This window comes from Protopterus annectens, chromosome 13.part0, assembly GCF_019279795.1.
Source record: "Protopterus annectens isolate FY-2018-M chromosome 13.part0, PAN1.0, whole genome shotgun sequence".
Lineage (NCBI taxonomy): Eukaryota > Metazoa > Chordata > Ceratodontiformes > Protopteridae > Protopterus > Protopterus annectens.
Genome location: NC_056747.1, coordinates 125,916,576 through 125,939,554, shown reverse-complemented (window position 1 = coordinate 125,939,554; position 22,979 = coordinate 125,916,576).

The window sequence follows — 22,979 nt, the reverse complement described above, 5'->3', positions numbered from 1 at the left end:
TAGGTTCTGAGCATTGACCAGTAACATCTTGAGGTTTTTTTTTTTTTTTTTGCTATGTTGCAGTGTTGGTACTTTTGTTGTTTTGGCATTGATTTAAACATGTTCTAAGGGGTGGGTAAAGTTTTTGCCAATATCTGAAAGCCGGGAGCAGACAGGTGCAGACCAATCTTGCCAAAGCAATATGGTCTGTTAACCATGTCCTCCCATGTTGATAGATATTGGATTCCCCTGGAGGTCTGTTAACCATGTCCTCCCATGTTGATAGATATTGGATTACCCCTGGAGGTCTGTTAACCATGTCCTCCCATGTTGATAGATATTGGATTACCTCTGGAGGTCTGCAACCATGTCCTCCCATGTGATATATATTGGATTACCCCTGGAGGTCTGTTAACCATGTCCTCCCATGTTGATAGATATTGGATTACCCCTGGAGGTCTGTTAACCATGTCCTCCCATGTTGATAGATATTGGATTCCCCTGGAGGTCTGTTAACCATGTCCTCCCATGTTGATAGATATTGGATTACCCCTGGAGGTCTGTTAACCATGTCCTCCCATGTTGATAGATATTGGATTATCCCTGGAGGTCTGTTAACCATGTCTCCCATGTGATAGATATTGATTACTTCTGGAGGTCTGTTAACCATGTCCTCCCATGTTGGATAGATATTGATTACTCCCCTGGAGGTCTGCTAACCATGTCCCTCCCATGTGATAGATATTGGATTACCCTGGAGGTCTGTTAACCATGTCCTCCCATGTTGATAGATATTGGATTCCCCTGGAGGTCTGTTAACCATGTCCTCCCATGTTGATAGATATTGGATTACCCCTGGAGGTCTGTTAACCATGTCCTCCCATGTGATAGATATTGGATTACCCCTGGAGGTCTGTTAACCATGTCCTCCCATGTTGATAGATATTGGATTACTCCCTGGAGGTCTGTTAACCATGTCCTCCCATGTTGATAGATATTGGATTACCCCTGGAGGTCTGTTAACCATGTCCTCCCATGTTGATAGATATTGGATTACCCCTGGAGGTCTGTTAACCATGTCCTCCCATGTTGATAGATATTGGATTACCCCTGGAGGTCTGTTAACCATGTCCTCCCATGTTGATAGATATTGGATTACCCCTGGAGGTCTGTTAACCATGTCCTCCCATGTTGATAGATATTGGATTACCCCTGGAGGTCTGTTAACCATGTCCTCCCATGTTGATAGATATTGGATTACCCCTGGAGGTCTGTTAACCATGCACCCAAAGAGACTAACATCTTGCAAAGTGGGTTGCTTACAGACAAATGGGATTTATTATGAAGTCCATGTACCTAGCTCATGCCCAAAGCTTACATTATAATGCCCTTTTGGAATCTGTCAGCCTAAGTTTATTACTCACTAACAAAACACCTAATATCGACCAACGGTAAGAGATATGGAGACATATGACAGCAATCAGAGTAAAGCTATTCTTTACTATGTATCCATGCCCTTCACTGCCTCTTTACTGCTTATACCCCACCATATAGTTGTCCAATGAACTCTAGGACAAAACTGGGTTGGGTTGCACATCTAGTCTTGTAAAGGTCAGTGGAACACCACCTTTGTGCAAGGGAATAACAGTGGCACTTTTCTATTCACCTGGGAGGAAGCTGGTGCTTAGACTATGATTGAACAAACTACCCAATGGTTTTGCTAATTCTTGTTGGAGCCCATGTAGGACACAGCCTAGGATGTTATCAGGTCTCATAGATGCTGTGTTTCTGACCCTTAGAGAGGGTGTTTATGACCTGCTCTTTAGAGATACAAAGTAGGGGACATGTGGTAGGGATGTCATGGGGTGCATGTGGTAGGGACAAAGGAGTGAAGTTTTCACAGAACCTGTCAGCCAACAGCTTAGCTATGTTCACAGGCTCAGTACATGTAGTATCATTAAATACCAGTTTAGCACAAATCTGGGCCTTTCCTTTTAGGTTATGGATGTAACTAAAGAATGCCTTATGGTTGTCCTTAGTTGAGGAAGCTAATTTGGATTCATAGTTTGCTATGGAGGACTTCACAAGAAGTCTTATTTGCTTGTTTAAGCTAAGAAGGGAGTGTTTCCAGTTTAGGGCACACTCCCTCTTACTCTTAGACAGCAATTTCTTCCTCTTATCGTAAAGCCTGTTAATGCAAGTTGTCTACCAGGCAGGTTTACTCTTCCTTGAGGAGCTTGTTTTGGTCGTATCAGGTATGGCCGAGTCAATGCTGTTATACAGATGTTTGTATAAAGCACTGATGTAGAACATGGCATAGTTGCCAGTTCCATCTGAGGGGGGGAGGTGCAGTGAAACTATTTATACCATCCAGTAAGAAGTTATAATCTGCTTTGCAGAACTTTTTAGTTTAGTTGCTGCTTGGGGGAAGGGGTTAGGTGTGATAGTTTGAATGTGATCTGTGGTCAGATCCCACAAGGGAAGACCTCACAGTGGGGGTACTACAGTGGTCCCCCATATTGGTAAGCACCAGATCCAAGATGTTGGCGCCCCTTGTGGGGGTGTCAACCAGCTGGCCCACAGCAGTGGAGTTAACGAATTTGAGGAACCTTTGGGCAAGTGAGTTTGAGCGAGTAATTTACCCGGTCAATGGAGGGGTAGTTAAAGTCGCCTGAAACAATGGCGGTTGGATGTATCTTGATAGATTTAAGTAGATCCAAATAGGCATGATAATTAATTCCATGGCTTTGCATATCAGACTTGTCAGACTGATGGGCCTGTAGTTCCTGGGGTCAGTTGATAGTCCACTCTTGTGAAAAGGGATGACCGTTGCAGTTGTTCATTTACCCGGTATGTAACTTGGTTTGAGGCTGTGGCTAAAGAGTGCCTCAAGTGGTTCTGCTAGGTCTTGTTTTAGGCTATTTAGGAGGTAACAAGGGATATTGTCAGGGACTCATTGCAGCAGTGATTTTGGCCTTAGCAAGTGCTACTAGGAGCTGCTCCCAGTTGATAGTTGGGGGGATATGCTAGATGGGATTTCACATGAGGTAGTGGGGGGAGTGAGGGGTGAGGTTAAAGCTAAATGTATCAGCCAGTAGATTTACTATGTTGTCCTGGTCAGTGAAGATTGTGCCATTTGCCACCAGTTATGCACAATGCTACGTGTCAATTTTAAGGTCCCTGACATAGCTGAAGAAGGCATTGTGACTGTCTTTATCCTGAGAGGCTGTCCTGACCTTGTAAATGGCATTGTTGGACTTTATTAGACCTCTTAAGTTTCCTGCTAAGTTGAATGAGAGAGCCCTTTTCTCTATGGACATGGATAAACACCAAGGCATCATCCTGTTTAACCAACCTGGAGTTGTATTTGTTGCTAATGTAAAATGAGACACCTCACCCTTTAGCCCCAGTCTGTGCTGCTGCTGGTCTAAATGCACTGTAGCCTTCCACTGTCACAGTACTTTTTTTTACTGCCAGAGGAGTTTTGGCAGCTTTAAAACAAGTCTCATTGACAACACAGGTGTCCACATTCTTCAGAGTGAAGAGATCTTGTACTGAGTGAAGTTTCTTATTTAGGTTCTGAGCATTGAGCAGTAACATCTTGAGTTTTTTTTTTTTTTTTTGCTATGTTACAGTGTTGGTACTTTTGTTGTTTTGGCATTGATTTAAACATGTTCTAAGGGGTGGGTAAAGTTTTTGCCAATATCTGAAAGCCGAGAGCAGACGGGTGCAGACCAATCTTGCCAAAGCAATAATGTCTGTTAACCATGTCCTCCCATGTTGATAGATATTGGATTCCCCTGGAGGTCTGTTAACCATGTCCTCCCATGTTGATAGATATTGGATTACCCCTGGAGGTCTGTTAACCATGTCCTCCCATGTGATAGATATTGGATTACCTCTGGAGGTCTGTTAACCATGTCCTCCCATGTTGATAGATATTGGATTACCCCGGAGGTCTGTTAACCATGTCCTCCCATGTTGATATATATTGGATTACCCCTGGAGGTCTGTTAACCATGTCCTGCCATGTTGATAGATATTGGATTACCGCTGGAGGTCTGTTAACCATGTCCTCCCATGTTGATAGATATTGGATTACCCTTGGACGTCTGCTAACCATGTGGTCCCATGTTGATAGTTATTGGATTACCCTGGAGGTCTGTTAACCATGTCCTCCCATGTTGATAGATATTGGATTACCCTGGAGGTCTGTTAACCATGTCCTCCCATGTTGATAGATATTGGATTACCCTGGAGGTCTGTTAACCATGTCCTCCCATGTTGATAGATATTGGATTATCCTGGAGGTCTGTTAACCATGTCCTCCCATGTGATAGATATTGGATTACCCTGGAGGTCTGTTAACCATGTCCTCCCATGTTGATAGATATTGGATTACCCTGGAGTCTGTTAACCATGTCCTCCCATGTGATAGATATTGGATTACCCCTGGAGGTCTGTTAACCATGTCCTCCCATGTTGATAGATATTGGATTACCCCTGGAGGTCTGTTAACCATGTCCTCCCATGTTGATAGATATTGGATTACCCCTGGAGGTCTGTTAACCATGTCCTCCCATGTTGATAGATATTGGATTACCCCTGGAGGTCTGTTAACCATGTCCTCCCATGTGATAGATATTGGATTACCCCTGGAGGTCTGTTAACCATGTCCTCCCATGTTGATAGATATTGGATTCCCCTGGAGGTCTGTTAACCATGTCCTCCCATGTTGATAGATATTGGATTACCCTGGAGGTCTGTTAACCATGTCCTCCCATGTTGATAGATATTGGATTACCCTGAGGTCTGTTAACCATGTCCTCCCATGTGATAGATATTGGATTACCTCTGGAGGTCTGTTAACCATGTCCTCCCATGTTGATAGATATTGGATTACCCCGGAGGTCTGTTAACCATGTCCTCCCATGTTGATATATATTGGATTACCCCTGGAGGTCTGTTAACCATGTCCTCCCATGTTGATAGATATTGGATTACCCCTGGAGGTCTGTTAACCATGTCCTCCCATGTTGATAGATATTGGATTACCCCTGGAGGTCTGTTAACCATGTCCTCCCATGTTGATAGATATTGGATTACCCTGGAGGTCTGTTAACCATGTCCCATGTTGATAGATATTGGATTACCCTGGAGGTCTGTTAACCATGTCCTCCCATGTTGATAGATATTGGATTACCCTGTCTGGAGGTCTGTTAACATTATACACCATGTTGATAGATATTGGATTACCCCTGGAGGTCTGTTAACCATGTCCTCCCATGTTGATAGATATTGGATTCCCCTGGAGGTCTGTTAACCATGTCCTCCCATGTTGATAGATATTGGATTACCCCTGGAGGTCTGTTAACCATGTCCTCCCATGTGATAGATATTGGATTACCCCTGGAGGTCTGTTAACCATGTCCTCCCATGTTGATAGATATTGGATTACCCCTGGAGGTCTGTTAACCATGTCCTCCCATGTGATAGATATTGGATTACCCCTGGAGGTCTGTTAACCATGTCCTCCCATGTTGATAGATATTGGATTACCCCTGGAGGTCTGTTAACCATGTCCTCCCATGTTGATAGATATTGGATTACCCCTGGAGTGACACCAGAAACTAAGCCAGTTGTTAAAATCAACTAGGGAAGCTAATTCTAAGTAGCACAGTGAATTTCAATTCAATTTCAGTTAATAAAAGTAGTACAGGGCTTTGTCAGTGTTATAAAAGAAACACATGAACTTGACTCCTATGCATTCTTGCTCTCTTTCATCACTTATCCCAAACCCTTAGCCTGGTCATATGTTGACAGATATTTTCCCTTTCATGATTTACAAACTTTACATGTATGCATTGCTCTATCTATCGATCTATCTATCTATCTATCTATCTATCTATCTATCTATCTATCTATCATCTATCTATCTATCTATCTATCTATCTATCTATCTATCTATCTATCTATCTGTCTCTATCTATCTATCTATCTATCTATCTATCTATCTATCTATCTATCTATTATCTGTCTATTTATCTATCTATCTATCATCTATCTATCTATCATCTATATATCTGTCTATCTATCGATCTATCTGTCTATCTATCTATCTACCTATCTATCTATCATCTATCTAGCTATCTATCAATTATCTATCTATCTATCTATCTATCTATCTATCTATCTATCTATCTATCTATCTATCATCTATCTATCTATATATCATCTATCTATCTGTCTATCATCGATCTATCTGTCTATCTATTTATCATCTATCTGTCTATCGATTTATCTATCTATCTATCTATCTATCATCTATCTGTCTATCTATCAATTTATCTATCTACCTATCTACCTATCTATCATCTATCTATCATCTATCTATCTGTCTATCTATCTATCTATCTATCTATCTATCTATCTATCTATCTATCTATCTATCTATCTGTCTATCTATCTATCTATCTATCTATCTAGCTGTCTAGCTGTCTATCTATCTATCTATCTATCTATCTATCTATCTATCTGTCTGTCTGTCTGTCTGTCTGTCTGTCTATCTATCTATCTATCTATCTATCTATCTATCTATCTATCTATCTATCTATCTACCTATCTATACACCAGGTAGATAGGGTGTTCCAAGATCTCTGCTACCCTGTTTCAGAGACAGTACAGTAATTTAGCCAGAATATATATCTTAGCTTTTGAGATGATTTCTGATGATGATGATGATTATCGCAAATATGAGGAAGATTTGCAGTATTCACTATATCAGAGTAATAGTCTCATTATGAATAACTTCAGAGCAATGCTTTTTGTTACTTCATAATTTGCTGATGTAAGTAAAAAAGAATTTACCTTTTTTCTTAGTTTCTGATGACAGTCTAAATTCATGGGAGGCCTTTGGTTTCCTGATGATATTTTCAGTACCTTGGGTATCCCTTGATGTCAGCCTTAACTTGTGGGTCTTTAGTTTTGCTGTAAATTCTGATGAGCCTTTTCCTTGTATTATAAAGTTTATTTATGTATGTGGACTGATGGGTGCTAGTTTGCTGTTACCCTTTCCATTTTGTTTTGTTTTGGTAGGGACTGACATATTTATAGTCTTCTCGGTAGGAGTTGGACTCATTTTGGGGTCTAAGAGTTATATTTAAACTTTGAGACTTCATCATTAAATAGTAGGAAGTGTGTACATGTTACATTTGAAGTCTTTGAATACTGTAGTATTTGCTTCTGCTGGTTTAGGGATTTTGAATTAGAAAGTTACCAATTACCTTTGGCTGAAGGGGCAACCTATTTCACCTCAAGTAGTACTTAGGCTTCTTGCAAGCATGGTAATGTGATTATTGCAGTTAGTTTTCCTGCTTGACACTTTGCTTTGCCCCTATTTATGGTTAAATACTCACCCACTGGATGACCCTATAGAAATGAAATCACTCATTAACTACTGATCTTGCCCATGTATACACTTTAGATGCATGCATAATAGACATTTGCTGGGTACATGCTATATGTGCTAGACTATTCTAGGCAAGCACTTCAGAGTATCACTGAGAAGCCCAGTCATGTAAGCCCAAGAAACATTGGCTGAGTTAAGTTCCTCATTTGGGGAGTACTATCTTATGTACCCTGGGGTGAATGTACAACACTTGGTCTTGTTGGACTTAACTAGACCTTTTAGTTTCTTGTTTAATTGTATAAGAGACCAATTGTCTTTAACGGAGTCAATCTTCCTGATTCTAAAACTCAGTTTTCTTCTTTAATTTTTTATTTTATAAAAAATTATTTAAAATTAAAAAAAAATAATTTTATTTAATTAAATTTTATTTAAATTTTAAAATGTATTTTTTATTATTTAAAATGTTATGTTTTATATCCAAAATTTTTGAGAGATCAGCAGGTAATACAATATCTATTGCAAAACAATCTTTTAACCAAAACCCAACATGGTTTCTAACCTAGCCACAGGACAGCTACAGCCCTATTATCTTTTACAGGCACTGTGAAGAAAGCCAGAGATGCAGGATGCTATGCAGCTTGAGTATTCCTAAATCTCTCCAAGGCCTTTGACACAGTGTCCCACCCCTTACTTTTGAACACACTGTCTAACTTAGGCTTCTCACATAACACAGTAAAATGGTTTTAGAGCTACCTCAAGGATCGTAAACAAGCAGTGAAATGGTCCAATGAACTCTCGCCCTTTCTCCACAGCCCTACTGGAGTCCCTCAAGGCTCCATTCTAGGACCCCTATTCTTCAACATTTTCACAAACAACCTGCACACTGCCTCCCACCCTGGGACCTTCAGTCAATACACTGATGGTTCCACCATAATCTGTACTGCTCAATCAGTACCAGAATTACTTTCAAAAACTCAACAGTCCTTTACTGCAGTCGAATCCTGGCTAAGAAATGCCCAACTCTTTCTTAATCCAAAGAAGACAAAGATTAGTACTCTTTCATCCCAAAAACACCTCCCCTGTCACTGATCATTTCAACATCCTTGCATCTGATAATGCTATCATAGAAATAGTGCAGGAAACCAAACGTCTAGGTGTTATCATTAACAAAAAACTTTCATTTGACCCCCATATACAACAAAATATAAAGAAAACAACAAAAATGGGGACTGATATAGAAACAAACATTTCTTTACTGCAGCAACCCAAACTACCCTTGCAAAAATATTTTTACTTCCCTCCCTTCTTTATGGTGCCCCTATCTTAACTAACTTACAAACTTCTACCCTAAGCAAGATGGAACAGTGCTACAACAAAGTTGCAAAGTTTGCCACTATCTCTAAATACCACACATACCACTGTAAACTGTTCCTAGAATTAAACTGGCTTGAACTCCCCAACCAACTTGCTTTTATTCTGCTATCTACCTTGCACAACCTTATTTTCAAGACTACTGCCTGCCTTGATCTAGCCAATCTAGTCACACCATACACATCAAATCGATCCCTACAATCAGAGGACAAAAATCTCATAGTTATCTCAAAACCCACAAGAAAACCAGGTCACTCTCTGTATTCATACTCTGTCTATACACATTGGAATTCACTACTTCTAGCTACCAGGTCTATGCCTGGCCTAACCCATTTCAAAGCCTCTTTAAAAAATCATCTCAAAAATATATGGATCTGGTCTTTTTCCACACTAGCTTGATTGTCCTCTTCTGTCACATTTCAATCCCTCACAGACTGCAAGATCCTAAGGCTCTTCTGACTCTTCCTCTGCTTCTATACCACATCTTTAAGCTACTGCTCAGGCTTTATTCCTTCTATTCTTCTTAACTCTCTCTCGCTTTATGTCTTCATCACTAACTTTCTGGCTGCTATTTTCCTAACTGAAACTAACATTCTATTTTTCATGTACTATAATAGTCATTGTCAGACATTGCACTACCTATGTGCTATGTATTTTTGGACAGTACCTACATCATGTATGGTGAGAATGACTATTATTGCCTGTAATGTTTTAACTCTATAGAATTGTCTAGATGTGTAGTAATATTGTGTAGTAATATATTGCAACATCTTGTAACATAGTTTGTTCTTTCAACTTATTTTTGTATAGTACTTCTAATGTCATTTGTATTGGATTGGATTATCTAAAAACTCACAAAAAGACACCTCGGAGGTGTAGAACACCCAACAGCAGTTTAATGGTCACAAAAGCCAGAACGGACACACAATGAAGTTAGGCGCTTTTCGTCCAGTAGATTCACTGGACTTCTTCAGACAAACAAAAGCAAGCACACTATTTAAAACCCAAGTAACCCATTCCTTCCAATAATATAACCAATTGGAATGCAGTAGCAACAATTGGGAGTTAATACTTTAAGTATGCGTGTTGAAAGTTTTCCACTCATTTAAAAATACTGTTAAATACATACTTTAATTGCAATCCAATTAAATGAAAAACGCAACAATGTTGTGGTAGTAACCCGAGTCATACTTTTAAATTTAGGGTTATTGACCACTTAGTGAGGGACAACAGAGGATGTGTTGTGAGTTTACAACTTGAGAAACAGGAGGTGCTGTGGCAACTGCTTTTGGATTTTAGTAGGACTCAATGAGGTTGTGCCGATTTCAAGTATATTAAAACTGAGAAGTCTCACTAGATAGAGGGTATGTTTATAAGTAAGGATCACTTGTTTTTGGCACACTTCAAAGTATTAGTTTATATTTAGTAACATAGGACCAAGATTCACTTATACGTTTTGACATTATTTTTTATTTTTCATTTACATTTACTTTTTTCATTATTTTACGTGTGTGTCTTTTTTAGATTTTATTAACTAGTAAAGTAACCACAAGGTAGGCTCATATTTGGTCAAACTAGAACCTATTTTCACCCTATGTTAACACTATTTTGTATAGTATCTTTTTATTTTTTATTAGCAAACTCAGGGGCATGAACTGTTTTATTTTATTTTTGTTAATTGGAGAAAGGGTAACCTATATAAACACATTTTGATATTGGATTGCAATTAAAGTACGGCTTTTCCCAAAGGGGATAACTATACATTTCTTGTCATTAAGCTTGAGCCCATGGCTCTGGCACCAAGCATCTGTTTCTGTAAGGCCTTTTTGTAGAATATCCACATCATTTGGGGATTCAGTAATGGCTCCCAGTATGCAGTCACCTGCAAACTTTTTTTAGCCAGAGTCCCTTAGTGTTGGCCTGTACTTTCAGAGAAGTAGATGCCAAACAAGAGCCAAACAGAATGTTTGATCTTCTGGTTGGAGCATACACTATCTGTTCCAGGGTGTTTGTGTTAATAAAGTCCAGGAAGCATTGTCCCTGTGAGTTTGACTTAGTGTATGTTTTCAAGTCTATGGAGGGGTAGTTAATGTCGTCCATGAATAGGGTACTTGGTTGGATGGTGAGCACTTCTAGTAGGTTTACATATGAGTTATGAGACTCTGGGGGCATAGATGGTGACCTGTAGCTAGCCATGATGTGGCGAGTGACCTTACCTATGATGACTTGCATGTGGATGAGCTCCATGCTCTCGGCCTGATTAACCAAACTGGAGGTATGTTTATTGCTAAGTAGATAAGCTGTGTGATGAAAAAGGGCACCTCACAATAGTGGACACATGGTGACCAAAGCACAGTTTATTGTCAACATGGGTTCCCAGATCCCTGACTGTGGGATCAATTTTCAGGGTTGTGTAGTCAATGTAATAACTACAAGGGGAGTCATGCTTGTCAAAGGATATGATTATACATTTCTGAGCATTTAGTTTTAATCCATGATTTTGACACCATATGTTTCGGTAAGACCCTCCTGGAGAATCATGGTGTCCCCTCGAGTATTTATGATGTTGCCAGATTTGCAAGCATTTGCAAACATGTTCAGCCACAAACCCTGAACATTAGCTTTGACCTTCAAGAAGTAAATGCTAAAGAGACGTGGCGCAATGTCTGAGCTGTGGGATGCACCTCTAATGGTAAGTTTTTTTGAAGAAGTCAACCAGGTTAAGTAAGCAAGATCTGCCCTTGATGAATATGAACTGACTTGGGTCTAGGGTCTGTAGGTTACCTATATTCTAATTTATTAAATAGGTTCATAGGTTCATAGGTTCATACTAGGCTATCTGAACTATACCCATTATTTTGCTGTGCCTCTGTCGAGCAGTGACACTGAGGTAATCCCTGGGGTATATCTGTGATCTCCCATCCATTGGTCAAGATTTCTCTTGAACAAGGCCAGCGAGGTGCTCTGCCTCACATGTACCGGGATTTTGTTCCACAGCATAGGGAGTCTTTGGGTGATGAATCTATTAATAGCCGTGTCAAGGTTTAAGTCTCCCGCCCTTGTGGCTCTGATGGATCTAGATTTTTTGAGGTGAAGCATATTCATCAAATCTGGGTTTGACATGGCCTTGTATAATGACCTTTCCTATAGCCTTACGGATAAGGGTGGTCAGGTTTATGGGTCTCTCCTTACTTGGGTTCACTGAAGTCCCACCTTTGTGCAAGGGAATGATTGTTAATATCCTCTATTTATCCAGCATGAAACCTAAATTAAGGCTGACATTGAATAGCCACTGTGGGGGGGATCTGACAAATGATGGTCCAGGCTTACCTACAGGTGTATGGCATGTTGCCCAGCCTCATACAGTTAGCATTCTTGGCCTTAGATAGCACACTGAGGACTTGTTCTAGGGAGATTGGGGTTATAAGTGTGAGTATATGATCTGAGAATATTGGAGATCTGATGGCCTTGAAGTTTGAGCTTAGTTTATTAGCAGTTAAACTTCTCCTGTGATGTGTGCATTTGTTCATGTGTCCTGTACATTGTATAACTAGATAGGCATGTGGTTAAACTCTCACAGTGGTGAACTTGTGTGTGATGGGAGTCTATAGAGTTAGGTAAGCATAACCTCAACCGCAGCTTTTAACAATCAACTTCTATTTTGAAATGTGGGTTGGTATGGTGGTAAAGGATTTTACCTCACAAACACAAGGAACAGGGTTTGATTCTCACATTTTGAAAGGGAAATTGACTAGGCTTAAAATGGCCTACAAGAGCAGCTAGCCTAGTACTTACCTATGAACCTGTACTGTAGCTCTCTGGGTCAGAGTATGTGATATCATTTATTATTAAGTGTACAAAGTGCTGGGCATTGTTTCTGAGGTTTCTAACATAGTTACAGAATGCTTTGTTGTTATCCTTCAACTAAGTGGCTAGTTTTATCTCATATTTGGCTTTTTTTATTTCATCAGGATCTGGAGCTCCTTGTTCAGTTTTAGAAAAGTCTTTTTATATCTTGAAGGTTCATTTTATGTGTTTTGCATGCAGTATTTTTTTTCTTTTATTATAGTGCTATACAACCCCTATAGGGGTTTATTTTTGAATTTCGCACTGTAATCATTTCTGTGGGAGACAGATGTATCTATGCAACTATTTACATGTGCTTAGAATTTGTCAGTTAAGGATTTCATATACGCAGTGAGGTTCATACCTCTTGACCTCTTAGAATAAGAAATCTGACCAATGCCAAAAATAATGGAAGGGGGGGTTCAAAGCCCAAAAATAGGTATACATTTTAAACAGTACTCTTATAAAGTTAGAAAGTTGCTAGACTAAAAGGTTTTGCATTACCGTACATTTTCTGAATAATATGAAGTCTGAAACTCAAATGTGTCTCATTTAGTGACTTCAATCCCCACTGACCTGCCAGAAAACCACAGATTTTATGTGGAACAGACCAAAACTATGAGGCAAAAATCTGGACATGCTGCTAATGTCTGGGCACTTGAGAGGTATGCTGGGGTTCTCAAGATGGAAGTGACTTTTGAAATTAGCCAGGTCATCTTAGTAGATAAGTCTTTGCATAATTTTTGAATATTGATGCATTCAAAGTTGATTCAGACTCCAGTTTTATGGATAATGTGAATGATTTGCAGCATATCTCTCAAGTGTCTAGAGTTTTGCAGAATGTCCAGACCTTTGACTCATATTTTTGATCTGCTACTCATAAAATGTGTGGTTTTCTGAGAAATCACTGAGGATTGAAGTCACTAATTAATGATATACATTTGAATGCCTGACTTCATATCCTTCAGAAAAATATGTCCCCGTTTATATGCTCTTGTCCCACATTATTTTAGGCTTTCTTCAGACTTCTTGCCCTAAGAATTTAAAAGTTATGATTGGTGATCTGATTTGACCATAGAGGACATTACAGTTGGTGTGGTGCAAAACTGACTCATATTGGTAAGAACCAAACCTCATTGCTTATTTCACTGAGTTCATTGACCTTTTAATTGTCATTAATGTGTATTTCTTGATATGCCACGTTACTATATTGCCCAGTGACATATCATCTCATAATTATCTCATAATTACTAAATGAGTATTATATGGATGCAAAAGGCCACCCATGTCTACCTGAACAAGTGCAAAATTGAGACTAATGGGTCTGTATTGCCAGAGGAAGCTGTAGACCCTCCATTTGGATAATAACCACTTTGGATCATTGCCATAGCTTGTGAACAAACCCTGTAGTAGAAGAGAATTTTGTACAGCACTAGTAACACTTCCTGAGATGTTATTTGGGCCCATGGAGCTACCGTCTTTCACTGTCTCATTTCCTTCTTCATGGGGATATGATATAATGGTGGTTTCTCTCAATCCCTGGTATAGTAGTATCTTAAATGTGGGGGTTTCAAAGCTATAGCTGAATGTCTTTTGTAGATATGTATGTCATCTGACTTGGAATTTAGTGCACCATAGATTCCTATAACACTACAGTGATGAGAATTACCTCCAAGCTTCCTTTCCTACTTACAGAAAATCTGTTTGTTATTTTATCTTATAGGAGTTCTTGGTTGACTGGAAATATACCAAATGTATTAGTATACTTATGAATTTAAATTATAATGTTGCTATATTTATAGATGAGTATGTGCATAGTTTTAATAGCTACTCCCTTTGTACTGCCCCTATGCAGTATGTAAAATGTTAATTTTGCCTTATTTCAGTTGCATTCAAGCAGCTTAATCTGCACCCAGTTACTGTCATTTTCAGTTTTGTGACCATAAACATGTCATGTAGGGTTTATATTAAATCATCGAATACTTAAAAGAGTGAACGGTGATTAATCGACCCTATGTAAGCGAAAGCTTATCCAATAAAAAATAAAAAAAATCAATCTCAGACATTACATTCAGTGGGGGGCTTTGCCCCCCACACTCCCTGACGTGGGGACCATGTCCACCCCCCCCTACTTAAATATACCAACTCCGTGACTGCACTACAGTGCCAAAAATGGCAAAGTACCAAAGTGGCCAAGCAAATTCTTTCCCAGGGAAAGAATTCGCTTAACAGTCGCTTCAGTATTTTCCATTTTCAGCCTTTTCAGTTCGACAAAGACGCATTCGAAAGAATGCATCTTCGGTCTTCTAATATAGACCCATCATGTAGAGTGCTTGTATTCCAAGACTGCCTAAAACATTGTTGAACTTTGAGGGGCAATCTAGTTAAAAGATTAATGCAACATCTGTATACAGGATAGAAACCTAGACTGGCAAAACCATGTAAGAAAAATATCCATGACCTCAAAATTAAATAGTATGACATTGCATAAATTTACTGTAGATGCATGTGCCATACAGCTAACTAGAATTTAATCACACAAGCATGTCCTAGCCCAACTAATCTGCCTATTAAGATGTATCTTATTTAAAGAGAAGCTCATTGCTAATCAGTTTCCTACCTTTTCTTACATTCCACTATAACTGATTTTGGTTATTGTATGTATTTCTGGATTCCAACATGTTTTTCTTTCTCAGCTTTCTGAGGAAAGCAATTTCATGCATTTGCAAATCACTGTCAAAAAACTCATAGGATCATAAGAAGTTACTTAGCTAATGGCCAAAGAACCTTTTTAAGCCTAGCCATTCCTGCCCAATTTCCATAATTATGAGTGGCCTAGGACTAGAACAACTTTGGTATATGCCTGTGCCATAGGGCATCTACGAGCTGCTCTTGTCCATAAAGGCCACAGGTGACAAGCCAGGGATGAATTTACAGTTTCCCATCTATTGGTCCAAACTGCATTTGAATAGGATTACAGAAGAGCTCTGTTTCACATGAATGGAGAGTCTGTGCCAGAGAAGGGGTAATCTCTGAGACACATAACTGTTCCTCCAACATCTTTTTCTTATGTCACAGACGAGGTTTAGATCCTTAGATCAGGTAATTCCAATGCTGTTTGCTTTCAGTGAGAGCTGAGTATAGTGGGTATATGATCTCATTAGATCTGGATGCCTTGCCCTTATAAGTTATTAACTTACTTATAAGCTGCACCACGCAGAAGGATTTTCTTACCACCATGGTACACAGTAATCAAATTTTAGGTTACTGTCAATCTGAGCTTCTAAGTCTTTTATCATTGGGTTTACTCTAATCTTAAGAGAGAGTTATCAATGTTGTACTTTGCAGGGGTGGTCATTTTCCCAAAGGGTATAATTATGCATTTTTGCAATGAGTTTTAGATCATGCTTTTGGCACCAGTTATTTGTCTGTCAGAGCCTCCTCAAGGATATCTACATCTTTGGGGATTCACTGATTGCATCATCAGCAACTATGGTCAGCCAAAGGCCCTCTGCATTTGCCATGACTTCAAAGAAGTATATTCCAAACAGGAGATGTCTTAGTATGAGTAACAGGCCTGTTAGTGGAGGTGGATTCTCCCCACCTAAACTTAATGTGTCCTATCTGTGAGTCATTTGGCTGTCCATTGGGTGAAATAGGGATCTGAGCCTAGATTAGTGAGTTTGTCTAAAATACCCAAGTGAGGTATCATGTCAAATGCCTGTGCCAGGTTGAGGTAGGCAGTATACACTATTTTGCCCTCATCTGCCCTTGACAAAACTAAACAGGGATGGGTCCAGTTTTTTTTTTTTTTTTTTTTTTTTTTTTAAGATTTCCTATGTCTTTGTTTATCAGGGCCATAATAATTATTTCCATGACCTTGCATGTAAGATTAGACAAACATATGGGTCTGTAATTCCCCTGGTCAGTAAATGGCCCACATTTGTGTAGTAGGATGACAGTCGCAGTCCTCCATTCCCTAGGGATGAAGCCTGTCTAGAGGCTGTGGTGGAACAGAGATTCTAGTGGGCCTGACAGGTCATGTTACAAAATATAAGGCATCCATGCATATTATCAGGGCCCATTGATGCAGTGTTTTTAGATGTAGAGAGTGCGGGTGCGAAGCTGTTCTTTAGTGATAGTTGGAGGAGAAATGGTATAGTGTATTTCCTGGGGAGTACCCGGTCATCTGAGAACCATATGGATTCTGTCTTCTGCTTACACCGTATTGCTCTTATTGACACTTTTGAGTAAAGGTACTGTTCACTGCTCTTTTATCTTGGACTTTGGTAATTTCTTTAGCCAATTAAATGTTTCTGTCAAGACTTTTCTCTCTATAATTACAGGCTGAGAGTTATGCCTTCAGTTACAACTGAAATGTCATGAAATCACAAGAAATGAATGTTTTTTTGCATGTATATTCATATTAACTAGACAGTCATTTTTTTTCCTAATTAGAACTAACCAGTACAGTTTTAACTTACATTCATATATGCATACACAAATAAGTAAACCGACACACACATTCCATGTGAACTTGTGATTTCATTTATTTTACAAAATAAATAAACAATCAAGCTGACACACAGATTCCATGTGAAGTCATGGTTTTATTTATTTGACTATTTTGCAACTATTGACATATCTATGCATACATAACTATTTTTGATATAATGTAACAGTTGTACAGTGCAGCAGTGTAAATTGCAACTGAGCAAATGTGATATTTTGTTGCAAACTGATAATTTGCTGATGAATCACGACAATGCAAAACATCTGTAATATACACTTATTAGTTTAAAGAATACTGTTGCACCAAAAAATAACAAAAAACCCCAACTAAAATGGAGGCATACTTGTATATGTAACATAGCAACTGGATTAAACAGCTTATTTATATTTATGCAGTTTACATACAAACAAATATTTTAGGCATGGGCAATAATGTCCTTCTAGTTTACAAATGAACCAGAACAGTCATTTCCATATAAGTGAAGAAGCCATTCTTAAATAAGTAATCTAAAGTGGTGCTTGCTTTAATATAATTAGTAATTGTATTCCATGTGTCAGCTGCTCTTAACAGAGAAGAAGTTATTATACCTCTCATTCCTATATCGTCTACTACTCTTTGATAACTCCAAACATTCCTAGAGGTAGCTGTCTCTAATTACTCTCTGCTTAAGGTTTCCACTTAAATATCAGTATGAGACAGAGTCAAAAGTTCAAATATTTTAAACTTTTGTAATAACTTAAACTTTCACATCCATGAATGTCCTTGGTATATTTTTACTCATGCTAATTTTATTATAAGATTTCTAAATTATCATTCCATACTCTAAGTTGGGTCAAGTGTAACTTACAATCCATCATTTTATCATTTCTGCTTTTCTAGACCTTATAATTATTTTTACAGCCTATAGTTTTAAAAGCGATCGTTAACCAATTTGCTGATATGATTAGAAGAAAATAACTCAAAGCTCCACATTTTAAATCACTCTATGCTATATTAAATACTCACCCTTCAATCTTCGTCTCTCAAATCTCATAGGCTTTGCTGTTGATAAATTCAAATATGTTATTCTCCAGTGTCCAAATGGTTTGAATTAGTGAATTTATCTTGTCCTACCTGTGACAGATTTACCTGTTTACCTATTTAAAGTTACCTGCATGTAGACAATAGAGCACCACAAATGAAAATGATAGCACAGAAAGACGTGACATAAAGAGGCCTGGGCCCCGCGCGAGAGCTCTATAGGACACCCTGACTGTAACCTACAGACTCACCTGTCCAATTAATGTGTCTTTGCCATGTCATATTTGTAAGCCATGCAGCTATCCATCTTATCAAAATTATATCAATAAATAGTTGTTCTAATGTATTGATCTTTGCTTTATGTATGATGTTATCAAAGGCTTATGTTAAGTCTATGTAAATTACATCACCGCACAATTTGTCATTTATAACCGTTACTGCATTATTACAGAATAGCATGTTGCAGGTAGTTATAGATATATTTTCAGCATATTCATGCTTATAAACAGTTTCAGGTCCTAGTCTTTACAATTGTGATGATACATTATGCAGAATAACCTCCATTATTTTCCATAAAAAGAGAATAAAGTTATGTGTCTCTGTGACTCTGGGTTTGTCCTGTTCCCTTATCCCTTAAATATGGGTTGAACAAGTGCATGTCTGCAATCTTATGAGTCTTTGTGACTCTGGGTTTGCCCTCTTCCCCTATCCGTTAAATATGAGTTGAACAAGTGCATGTCTTCAATCTTAAGTTACAGGTTTGCCCTCTTCCTCTATCCGTTAAATATGTGTTGAACAAGTGCATGTCTTCAGTCTTAAGTTACGGGTCTCTGTGACTCTGGGTGTGTCTGGTTCCCCTATCCATTAAATATGGGTTGAACAAGTACATGTCTCCAATTTTAAGTTATGGTTCTCTGTGACTTTGGGTGTGTCCGGTTCCCCTATCCCTTAAATATGATTGCAGAAGTACATGTCTCCAATCCTAAGTTATGGGTCTCTGTGACTCTGGGTTTGTCCTGTTCCCCCTATCTTTTAAATATGGGTGCATGTCTCCACTCTTGAGGGATCTCTCATACTGTAATGACCTGGTGAATAACAAATATGATGTTACTGTAAGTTCATGCTGAAGTTGTCTCAGGTCATTGTTAGTAATTCCATTTCATCCCTGTACTTCTGTGTCCAATGTGCATATTTATTTTTCAATATAATTTCATTTCATTTAAGTATCTGAAGTTAATGGGATGTTATTAACATGATTTTTCACCACCTTTGTGCTGCTAAAATTGTTTTAAGTAAGATTTTCTAAATATATTTATAATCTGTTGTTCTGGAGAATACATTTTACAATCTACACAGTTTGTTTTGTATGTTTTCAGTCTTACCACATCTTGTGTGTGTGTGTGTGTGTGTGTGTGTGTGTGTGTGTGTGTGTGTGTGCACGCGTGCGCGCGTGTGTGTGCGTGTGTGTGTGTCTGTGTGTCTGTGTGTCTGTGTGTATATATATATATATATATATATATATATATATATATATATATATATATATATATAGGTCTACTGCTTTACATTGAAAATACAGTTCTTCAAAATAGAGCAGTAGACCCTAGACTTCAGCGAAAGTTCACTTAAAGAAAAGTGCACTTTCGCTGAAGTCTAGTTCCCCGGGCTAACCAAAAAAAAAACACACTAAAACATGTTTTTGCAAGGGGGCAAGTCCCCCACACACCCCCTACTTAAATATACCAACTCCGAGATCGCACTACAGTGGGGAAAAGGGAAGATACCCATTCCACGCTGTAGTGTGACTGCCGAAGTCAATGTTCGAAGTTTCACTACTTCGAACAAGTGGACAAGGTGAAGTGGGGTTCGAAGTACTGAAACTTTGAACATATTGACGGATCCCATATATATATATATATATATATATATATATATATATATATATATAAAATGATTTTCTATTGTACGCAATATCTTTATATAAGTTTTTTGCAAAATTTGAATGATCTTGTCTCACACTATATTTAATTTGTCTGTCCGGTTTGTTATTTTGGTCTTCAAAGTTATAGTTTGCTCTCGCTTTTATTTCTTATATTTTTATCTATCAACTTGTTTAAAACCATTCTGCATTTTGCCAAACCGTGTGACATTCCTTCAGAAGTGGTATAATACTGTATTGTATTTTCCATTTTCTGTTTCTGTCTTGTACTGTTTAGGTCAAGTTGTGACTGAGAAAAGTCTGTCAGCCAGTCCATTTACATGGTTACCAAACTGAAATTAATATTTAAACAAATAGCTGAATAATTCACACTAAGATTAAGTTCAATTCATGGTACCTTAGAGATTACAGTACAAATTTATTTTTTTTTTTATTTTTTATTAAAATACATAATTAATTGTTTGTTTACAGGTACAATGTAACCTGTGTACATTGTTGGTACTCTTACAGGACATAAAACACAGTAGGCGTGTATTCAGAAATTAAAACTAGCATACTGTGTAAGGCTATAGTTTGCAGTAAGTCTTTTCATGCAGGGCATATCCAATTCAGAGATAACTGTAGCACAATTGTGAGTAAGACAATTTGTGTGGTCATCAGTATATACTTTCATAAGCACCATATTTGAGGTTGAATGTGAAAATATTTTATTTTGGTATGTGTGAATATGGATGTTAGTGTCATCCATGTCTGTTAATTATAAGATGTATGCATATGTAAATAAACTGCATAGCCTATGCATGCACATTACTCAGGCAAAAAAAGGGTAAGGATTAGCATATATACCTGCATGTGTACATACACATATGTAGGTATGTATATGTATGTAATTATATATTGCGATATGCATGTAACTATGCAGGTCCAAAGGGAGGCACAAATTATGTTTTACATTTGCCATTACTATTTTAGATGATTTAGATGGTAATAATGATAATTACCAATGGGTCTGTTCGATGTTTTGTGTTTCAAACAAATTCATTGATGATAATTCATTGTATATGTATGTGTATGTATATATATATATATATATATATATATATATATATATATATTATATGCTCAGAACAAGTTATTGATTAAATTTAGAGGTAGTTACACAAATGTGGGTGTGGAAGACAAGGACAGTACAGTAATGTGATGCAGGCTAGTCAGCATTGTAGGATAACAGCAGAACTGCTTGTGCTGTTGGGAAAATGAATCGACAGAAAACAGTGTATACAGTGTATGAATGGTGTACTACCTGACCTAATATTTTTGTATTCCATAATAAGTCATTACGGCTACGGTACCCTTAATGTTAACTACTCCTCACCATTATGTCAGACATTTGCACAGACCTAAATGTGACATCATCAGACTGCTCATACTTTGTGTGTACTGTTGTGGACATTTGACAAGGTGATGGCAGTCCTATACTTGTACTGAGACAACACACCCTTGTTTTCATTTCATGCATTCAGGTATGGGGTGTAGCACTGTAGATGGGGTGTAGCACTGCAGATGGGGTGTAGCACTGTAGATGGGGTGTAGCACTGTAGATGGGGTGCAGCACTGCAGATGGGGTGTAGCACTGTAGATGGGGTGTAGCACTGCAGATGTGGTGTAGCACTGTAGGGCTTATCATCAGTGCAGAGCAATGAGTGAAATAATCAGAGATGACATACTGAGTGGGAACACTGCTCTGTGACAGGCATGACATCTGCAGTTAGTTGGCTAGACAATGCATTTTGTGTGAGTAGGCTATTTCTCTTGCTTCATTTCTTCTAAATGCTCTTGCTCTCACCCCTCATAACCAACTCTACTAAATGCCCTTTAATAACATAATCTACCTTATTCACCTACTATGTGTGTTCTTTCTTTAGCATTTATGTTTTGTGTGTTTGTCCCTTCTCTTTTTTGTTTGTACAAATGCTTGTACTACTTAAAATATCTATATTTATGTTTTGCTATAGTTCCATGTATATTAGAAATTAATGTTTAAATGTTATATATTTTTTTTTTTTTTTTTTTGGAGCAAATGTGTTCTTCTTTCTTTTTTTTTTTTTTTTTTTTTCTTCTCCCCATTTGAAATCTTCTTCTTCTTCAAGGGACTATGGACTATCCACTCAAACTAAATAAATAAATAAATAAATAAATAAATTTCTCATTCATGGGCTGGGGTGTCCTTGTATGGTAGGATCATTCAGAAGTGTACAGGCAGGCCTTATGTAAATGTTGTTGCTCATTCATGTCATGCTAAGTCTTCCAGGATGACAGCACTGTGTCTGGATATGTTTTTAGGGTTTGTCACTTCTCTGAACTATACAACAATGTGTTATGTGATGCTATCATGTAGCACATCTACAGAAGTGCTTAATAGGTTTGTGAACACCATTCATGGATCTGGTCAAGGATACTAGTTTGCTAACATGTGGTCATGCCGAAATGAAAGAACTGTGCACATTTAGGTTCATATAATTATGGAGTTACCAGTAGGCTATTGATCCAGAGGAGCATTTGTAGACTAGTCATAGTATCCCATTTGTAAGTGCCCATTGGCATGACTAATTTATACCTAGTTTTAGTTACAATTGCCCATCCATGCATCCAGGTTATGCTTAAAGAGGGTCAAGGAGCTGCTTGGCTTTATATCCAAAGGGAGTCTATACTGTTAATGGGGGAGTCTCTGCAATATACAGCATCTTGCCAGCAGGTCTTATTTATGTCATGGCAGAAGATGAGTTCTCTTGAAAAGGTGTTTATGATGCTACAGGTTTTGTGGATGTGCAGCAGGTGACGGTGGACTGGATCGTTTGAGGCTATGCAGGTTAGACAGAGATTACCTCTCCAGAATCCACAGG